The 8,764-nt window shown below is 41.0% G+C and overlaps 1 long non-coding RNA gene across 1 annotated transcript in view; it reads right to left on the bottom strand.

The window, feature by feature from the left end:
- Positions 1 to 8,377: 8,377 nt before the first annotated feature.
- The window catches only part of LOC119596838, a 10,100-nt gene continuing 9,713 nt past the window's right edge, over positions 8,378 to 8,764 (bottom strand). Inside the window, exon 3 of the long non-coding RNA XR_005230781.1 lies at positions 8,378 to 8,424. This is a non-coding gene — a long non-coding RNA (uncharacterized LOC119596838). The remainder of the gene's footprint in view (positions 8,425 to 8,764) is intronic.

The raw sequence follows: 8,764 nt of genomic DNA, 5'->3' as shown, positions 1-8,764 counted from the left end.
GACTTTCCATGCTGGGGAAGGAGCTGTAGTGTCCCCGTGAGGGCCAGCGATTTCTAGTTAGACCCCCCATGGCGTCGTTTTCGCTGTGAGAATGGGCGCCACCTATCGAGATATATTTTCCCAAGACATTTTAAACCATTGTTTCAACAGTATATAGTAAAATATCTATACTTTTAATATGGCCAAAGAATCTCCATGTGTATGTGTATAGCAAAACTAATAACAATAAGAAATGAATATAATGTCTTCCATATGATTGAAGACCCACGAATTCCCGCCTCTCGGCCAGTTGATTGTGGCGAGAGGAACTGAGAGGACCTATTTTGTACCGCTCTGCGAGATAAGTATTCGGGGATTCGTGTATTTTCATGGTTAGCCCTTTTAATCGGGGATTAAAACCCGGGAAAAGGGCCCCGGGGTATTGTGTTTGCTTCCCAAAAATAAAGGAAGAAACTATTATTATTTTATTAGTTTGTTCCCCCTACAAATCCAGTTTCCCCGGCTCTGAGTTAAAAACCCCTTCTTTCTCTGAAGAAATATTTACGCCCTTTGTAAGTATGTTCGTTTTCTATTTTTTTTTTGATAAGCTCTAGGATTATTAAAAAGGGGGGGGGGGGGGTCACAGTAAAAAAATTCAGTGGTGAAGGGCCCCCAATTTATCCCGGGCCCCTAAAAACCCCACCAGATTTTTTGAAAATCAAGGGTGTTAGGGTAATTTTTTTTGTTTTAAAATCCATAATTTTCTTTTCCCCTATAATCTGAATAAGCAGTGTGTGGTATCAGGGGTTTTAAAATTAGTTTCAACAGATTTTTAATATTTAAATTCCCAAAAGATATAAATTTTTTGTTTTAAATGTTTTTTTAAATTTCGTGATTTTTTTTTTCGTTTGTTTGTTTTTTTCCCGACCTTTGCTTGGGCTTGAAAATTTTGAAAAACTAGTCACATCTCAACCCCCACCCCTCCCCCAAAAACTCCCCAAAAAACACGTACATACATGTAAACACAAATTTTTATGAAAGTATATTTTGTTTTACATCTTTTGGGATAAATAAAATATATTTTTATATATATAAAAATTTATATAATAATTTTATATATTTAAGTATATGTATAAACATATGCATAAAAAACACACACACACACAAATATATATATAAATTACATATACAAAATAAAATACTTTCAACATTACCCTGATCCCCCGCATGACTGACCCTTTGCACTTATAGGTTTAAGTTTTTGATTCCCCAAATCCCTCCCCCACTTCCCCGAAAAAAAAGTACAATTTCTCCACACATTCACGCGGCCCAAATCCCCCTATTTCGCGAGGCGCGGCCGATTTCCGACGTAATTTTTTTGACGCTAACCCCGGAAGCCCCAGAAAAACCTTTTTGAAAGTATAGTATAGGGGAAATGAGAAAAAAAATGTTAAAAATACTCAATCACATTTTTAGTTCAAAAAAAAACTATTTTGCCCTTTAAATTTTAAAAAAAGAAATCATGGCATGGGCCCTACCTGCCCCCGGAAATTTCATGCGCACCCCCTGGCATGTATTTTAATGCCCCCCCGGCCCCGATAGTCCAGGCAGCCAGGAAAGTACGTACAACCCCCCCCCGGCAGTAGTCCAGGAAAACCCTGGGGCCCAAGGGGGAAATTTTAATTAATGTGTCCCAAACCCCCTTGCTTGTTGTCCCGTTAGGGGAAAGATTTGTAAGAAGAAATGGGGGTCTCCAAAGCTTTATTTAAAATTTTATAAAATACCCCGTTATTAAAATGTTTTACTGACCATACAATGGGCCAGTACTTTCAGTCACTATAAAATTTTTCTGTGGCATTTTGCTTTTTACTTAAAATTGCAATAGGTGGGGGACGGTCCCTTGATCTTTTTTGGGTTTAAGGGGGGCTCCCCCAAAAATTTCACAGAGGCCCTCTGTACTAAGGCTTATTGGGAAATCAGAAAAATCTAAAACCCGGAGTTGGGAAAAATATGATTTTGAGGGGTTTAATTTCAAGGTTTTCTGTTTATCGGGCCAAATGAAAGAGTAAACTTTGCATTTTTAAAATTGGTAAGGGGTGGGAACAATTTTAATTTAAAATCTTAGGGGGGTCCCCCCAAAATCCAGCTAAGCCCAAAAGGGCTAAATTTTAATATTTTGGATCTAAGACTCTATTTGCCATGGAAAAAAAAACGCTTTCTTGGGGGGTTTAAAGGTTTTAAACCGGCAAAAAGATAACCTTTTTCCCCTTTTTTTATCAAATTTACCACTATTCCTTGTATACTTTAGAAACAACATTAAGTAAAAATATAACCCGACTAAACCAAGGGCCCTGACAATATCCATAAAGGGAAAAAGAATGTTATAAGTGAATTTTTTTAGACAACCCAAAAGGGGAAACCCGACTGCAAGTGAGGGTGGAAAGACTGTTGGGCCCTTCCCCGCTTCCGAAAAAGCGAAACCAAAGACAGGATTGGGGAAATAATCATGGAAGTTAAAACCATTTAAACTATTTGAAGGTTAAACTTCAGCCCTTTACCCACAAGGGCCCCAATTTCCTACAAAAGAAAATACCCTTTTGAACGGCTTTTATTGTATCAAAAGCATTAAAAATTTATTCACATTATTTTTCCCAATTTGGCCCCAAAAGTAAAAAAGGGACTTTAAAAAAAAACACCTCATTTTTTTTGGTATTTAAAAACAATTTTTACTTGTTTCATGTATTTTTTCCCGGGGTTTTAAAAGTAGTCCCCCTTTCCTGAAACCCAAATTTGCCCACCTAGAAATTTCCTGAAGAAGGTTTAAAAAAATGTGGTATCAGACCCCTTGTGTTTTTCCGCAGCAGCCAAAACACCCATCCATGGTAACCCCAAAGGGTCGGGAAGGTCAAAAGGGAAAAATTGACTGCCCCCCCCTAGGGAGTAAGGGGTCGGCCCAAAGGGGGGCCCTTTTGGGGCTCCCTCAGGGGCTTTCCTGGCTTGTCCCCAAGTAGCAGGGGGTTTGCAGGGGGGCCTCGGCCCAGGGGTGAGGGGTTTCCCCTCCCCCCAGGAAACCCCGTGCGGACCTCCGCCCCAAAGGGAAACCCCAAACCCCCTTGTAGTCTGGGTCCCACTGCCCCTCTGCCTATGTGGGCCCCCTAGGAACCAGGGGTTTGGCCGCCTTTTTTGCCCCCCCGGGTTTAGGGTCCTTCCCCCCCCGGCAAGGGGTGGGGTTTCCAGTATGAGCAGGGGAACCCCTTTAGAACAAAGGAAAAAGTACAGGCAGCAAATCAAAAAGGGAAAAAAACAAATTTACAATTTTTGGGAGCCAAAAAGGGTCTATTTCACCCGAATTGGCTTTAATGCGAACCAAAAAAGCGTGGGAACGAGTTTCTTTTTGGGAAAATTACGTTCCCAAGGACATGGGAAAAACAATAATATTGTAAATGAGCTGTCTGTGACTGAAAAGAATGGTCATTTTTAAAAAATATATATATAAAATATATAATAAAATATATATTTTATATATTATTATAAAATATTTTAAAATTTTTATATATAAATATTTATATATAATATATATATAATATTAAAATTTTATAAAATTTTTCAAAAAATATATATAATTTTATATTAAATTTAATTTAAATGTATTTTATTTTTATATTCCTAATAAAAACTATGTTTGGAATTTATACAAACAAAAACACACAACCAAAACACACGGACAAACCCCACACAATTGAAAATTTACAGATAAATTTTAGAGAACCCCAAAATGAAATTCCATTTTTAGCAAAATGAACAGTATTTTTTGTTAATACATAAACTATCATAAAAACACGTTTTGAGAATCGGGTTTTTGCACTTTTGATGTTTTCGCCCTTTTAAACCCTCCCGTAGTAATTTTTGGAGTTTTTGGAATAACAGTACCCCCCAAACCAAACAAACACCCTTTGATTTTTATATATGCCCCAAAAGGATATATTTTTTATTTAGTAAAGTATGTATGTATGTATGCATGTATGGATGTATGGATAGGATATGCTTTTTAGATTTTTTTATTGGGGGTAGGGAAATGTTAAATGTGTGTGTGCCAGGTCACAGACTCGGGGCTTTTGCAGTGCCCCCCTGTGGGCCCCATGGGTAATGGGCACTTTTACCCCCTTTTTTCCACCCTCCTTTGTCACACTCTAAACCCCCCACCCCCAAAAGGGTAAACCCGTGGGGGATCTCGGAGCAAGCAAGGGGGCCCAAAGGGTACAGAATATGGCCCACCCGGGGTGTGGAAAACACCCCTAGGGTCCTCCAAATCCTCCCCCTACCCCCCCCCAACCCCCCCCGGGGGAAATTTGGGGGTCCCAAAAGGGAGGTGGCCTGCCAGTTCCCCCCCCCCATAAAACCCCCCCGGTAATGCAGCAAAAAAAAATGGGTATGCGGGGGAAAATTGGGGTGGTTTAGGGGGTATGGGGCCCTTTCCAAAACATTTCGAGTTCTTTGGCAAAGATCATAGGCTGGTTGTGGCTTTCAAAACCCCTGTCCCTCCAGTGGCCACTCTATGGTTTTCATTTGGACAGACAAAGGGAGGAGGAGAGTACCCATGGGATCACCATGGCAGTCTCTGACCGATTCACAAAACTCAAAAATCTGATTGACCCAGTTGCTCTGTGGGAGATCCTCAAGTGGGAAACACTTGAAGCAGCCCAAAGGCAAGGCAGAATTCTATTTCCCTGGAGATATTGGAGGCCACTGAAGTGTGTTGCAGGGTTTGGCTGGATGGCAATCAGGTCTTGCACGCTCTTGTGGGTAGGGCTCGGATACTGCTGAAAAGGGACAAGGAACAGTCCCATCAGGAATCTTCCGAGGAGGTTAAAGGGCCTTTTCTTGGTAAATGGTCCCTTCGCCGGATCATGGGGTACAGTTGGCAGGACTACTTGTCCAATCGACGTTACACCATGAGACTGGCAGGGGACCTGTCACTTGCATAATCCGGGATCCCCAAACTCAGGCTATATGGGTACCTAGCTCGTTTCCCTGTGGATGAACCTGCCCATCAAATTGTCTCTCTGCGAGACACCGCTGGTGGAGGAGGCCCATGGGACGACCCAGGTCATGGCTTGGGTAGCTCCGACGAGACCTATCGCGAGGAATTAGAGATGGGCCTGCCAGGAGACTTGCCAAGGGGGACCCTCGTGGTTGGAAGCAAAGGGGTGGATGCGGCCCCCGCGGTGTTAGCCCCTTGATGTTTGATGATGTTTATATAAATATAAAATAATATATATATATAACACACACACACACATATATATATATATATCAGTATATATTTTAATATATATATAATAAATATATAATATATATTTTAATATATAATTTTATATAAACGCGCACCACACACACACACACACACACATATATGCCCCGATTTTAGTGCACTTACGGATCAACGCCTAGGAAGGTCATGAGGCCAACGTCGGTTGCTTGTTCCAGCTTAGCAGACGGCGCCAATATCATCATCTTTGGACTGGTTGTCAAGGACGTAGAGGCTGGAGATGGGGAGTAGAACTGTGGCAAGAGCCACGGCTGCAGCAGGGTGGCTGGAGTGACCATGCTGCAGAAGAAAGCTCAAATAAGAAGCGGAATGGGGAAAATTAAACGTGAATTTTGCTCATTCATTCTTTCATCTTTGCTTTTTCTTCTCTCCTATTTCCCTCTCGCTCACCATTGCTGAATTTGTCTCTCATGACCTACTTGTGTAACCAGTGCAATAGGTACCGCAAGTGGATCTATACATTCGCTAAAAATTATCTTTACTACTTCTGACTTAAAAATTTCCCCGAGAGGGCGTCATTTAGGAGAAGGGGAGCAAGGGGGAGATATCTGACACACTCCCTAAATGTTCGAAATACCTAATCTTGATACTTCGGATTTGATATTCCCTCTGAATTACGATGCTACAAATGGTCTACGAGTTCTCCATTGCTAATTTTGGCATGATACGAGGGTCCTTGCCATATCAACCCCGAAACAATATTCGAACACATTATGGAGCTTCATATACATATATATACACATACAACCATATATAAAATATTCATATATCTGTGTGTGTGTGTGTGTGTGTGTGTGTGTGTGTGTGTGTGTGTGTGTGTGTGTGTGTGTGTGTTGTATTTTATTATATTTTTTATTATTTTTTTTTTCCCACTTCCATTCATTCCACTGCAGGACATAGGCCTCTCTCAATTCATTACTGAGAGGTTATATGGAAAGTGCCACCCTTGCCTGATTGGATGCCCTTCCTAATCAACCGCGGTTTGTACCACGGCGGCGACTTTCCCCTACGACACCTGCGTTAGACTTCTCAAGGCGATATGTCGTTTTCTCGCCGTGAGATCGGGCTCAAGGCAAAACAGTCTGAGCGCGGGCATTTTTTAGAAACCGCTGCGGCGGGGAATTGAACTGGGGACCATGAGGGTCGGAGTCCAATGCCTAACCACGGACCATCGCGGCAGTGTGTGTGTGTATTGCATATAATATATATATATAATATATATATATATATATATATATATATACACACATACACACACACGGCCGCGGTGGCCGAGTGGTTTTTAGCGTCGGACTCAAGACTGTCACGACGGCAATCTGAGTTCGAGTCACCGGCCGGCGCGTTGTTCCCTTGGGCAAGGAACTTAAACCTCGATTGCCTACCTAGCCACTGGGTAGGCAAGCCAGCCCAAGTCAGTGCCGGTTTCCCAGAACCGGGTAAATAGAGATGGGACTCGATAAAAAAAAACACCTGGCGGAAGGCAACCGGCAAACCACCGCTCTAAATTGCCAAAAAATCATAGAAAACCAACATCGCCAACGTCCTTGTGGACAGGGCACTTTGGGAAAAAAAAAAAGAAAAAAAGAAAAAAAAAAAAAGAAAAAAAAAAAGAAAAGAAAAAAAAAAAAATATATATATATTTTTTTTTAATAGCCATTTATTCCCCCTGCAGGAGATAGGCCTCTTTCAATTAATTTATTTGAGAGGATATTTTGGGAGTCTCATCTTGTCTGATTGGATGCCTTTCTTATTCGCGGGTTTGGCGTTTTAAAATCTATGCCACGGCGGCGACTACCCCCACGACACCTGCGTTTTTGACTTCTCTGAGTGTCTGTGTGTGTGTCTGTGTGTGGTATGTGTGTGTGTTCTGTATGTGTGTATGTGTGTACGTGTATGTGTGTGTGTCTGTGTTTGTCTGCTTGTGTGTCTGTATGTAGTGCGTCTGTGTGAGTGCGTCTGTGTGTGTGTGTGTGTGTGTGTGTATCTGTGGGGTGTCTGTGTGGGTGTATGTATGTCTGTGTGCGTGTGTGTATGTATGTCTGTGTGCGTGGGTGTATGTCTGTGTGTGTGTCTGTGTGTGTGTCTGTGTGTGTGTCTGTGTTGTGTTTGTGTGTGTGTTTGTGCGTGTGTTTGTGTTGGTTTGTGTTTGTGTGTGTCAGTGTGTGTTGTGTGTGACTGTGTGTGTGTTGTGTGTGGGTTGTGGTGTGTGGTGGTTGTGTGTGTGTGTGGGTTGTGTGTGGTTTGTGTGTGTGTTTGTGTTTGTGTGTGTCAGTGTGTGTTTGTGTGTGTATCTTGTGTGTGTTGTGGTGTGTGTGTGTGTGTTGTGTGTGTGGGGTGTGTGTTGTGTGTGTGCTGTTGTGTCTGTGTGCGTGTGTTTTGTATCTGTGTGTCTGTGTGTGTTCTGTGTTGTACTTTTGTGTGCTGTGTGCATGTGTGCGTGCTGTGTCATGTCTGTGTCTTGTGCGTGTGTATATGTGGCTGTGTTGTTCTGTGTGCGTGTGTGGTCTGTGTGGTGTTGTGTGTCGTGTGCGTGTGTGTATTGTCTGTGGATGTGTCTGTGTGTGTGTGTGTGTGTGTGTGTGTGTGTGTGTTGGTGTGTGTTGTGTGTTTGTGGGGTGTGTGCGTCGTCCGTGTCTGTGCGCGTGCGTGCGTGCGCGCGTGCCCCTGTGTGTGTGTGTGTGCATAATATATGTATGTATATATAATGTATATGTATAATATATATATATATATATATATATATATATATATATATATATATAGGGTATAATATATGTATATATATATATATATATATATATAATATATATTATATATATATATATATATATATATAAAATATATCATATTTTTAATCCCAATCATTGACTAAAAAACACGATCGTAAAAATGGCTTTATTTTGATAGTGCAGGTAGGATACAAATTATAAAGGGTTGTGATGAAAAAAGTTTGGAGAATCGTGTCCCTGACGGACCCTTCCCTTCTCTGTTCCTAATCTTACATTTTTTGTCCTTCTTTCTCCTCGTTCTGCAGAATAATGTTCTCCCCCTCGGCTGGCAAAATTTGGAAAGAGTGCTTTCACCAGCTGATAGACTCTCTGAGTAAGCGAATGGATCTGAAAATAGTAAAAAAACATTGTTGTTATGAATAGTGACCAATTAAGTTCACAAAAAAAAAACCCTTTTCTCACATGAACGGCTGATCATAATTTCATATGGAAGAGAACAGAATGAAGAATTCGGAGAAAATAAAGATACCAAGGTTAACCCTCTGAAAGTCAAGTTGTAAGTAGGACTAACCACTTACTTTGATTCTGATTACATTTCCTTTTTTTTTTCAATGTTTCATACACAATTTCGTATAAAAATTACCTTATATCCCCAATAGGCTTTTTCAATTTTTGATAGTCATTTAAACTTAAGAAACTGAAAAAATTTTTTTTGTTCATTTCCCCG

The sequence above is a fragment of the Penaeus monodon genome, chromosome 38 (genome assembly GCF_015228065.2).
Source record: "Penaeus monodon isolate SGIC_2016 chromosome 38, NSTDA_Pmon_1, whole genome shotgun sequence".
Classification (NCBI taxonomy): Eukaryota; Metazoa; Arthropoda; class Malacostraca; order Decapoda; family Penaeidae; genus Penaeus; species Penaeus monodon.
The sequence above is the reverse complement of the archived record's forward strand: the minus strand, read 5'-3'. Positions and strand labels throughout refer to the sequence as shown.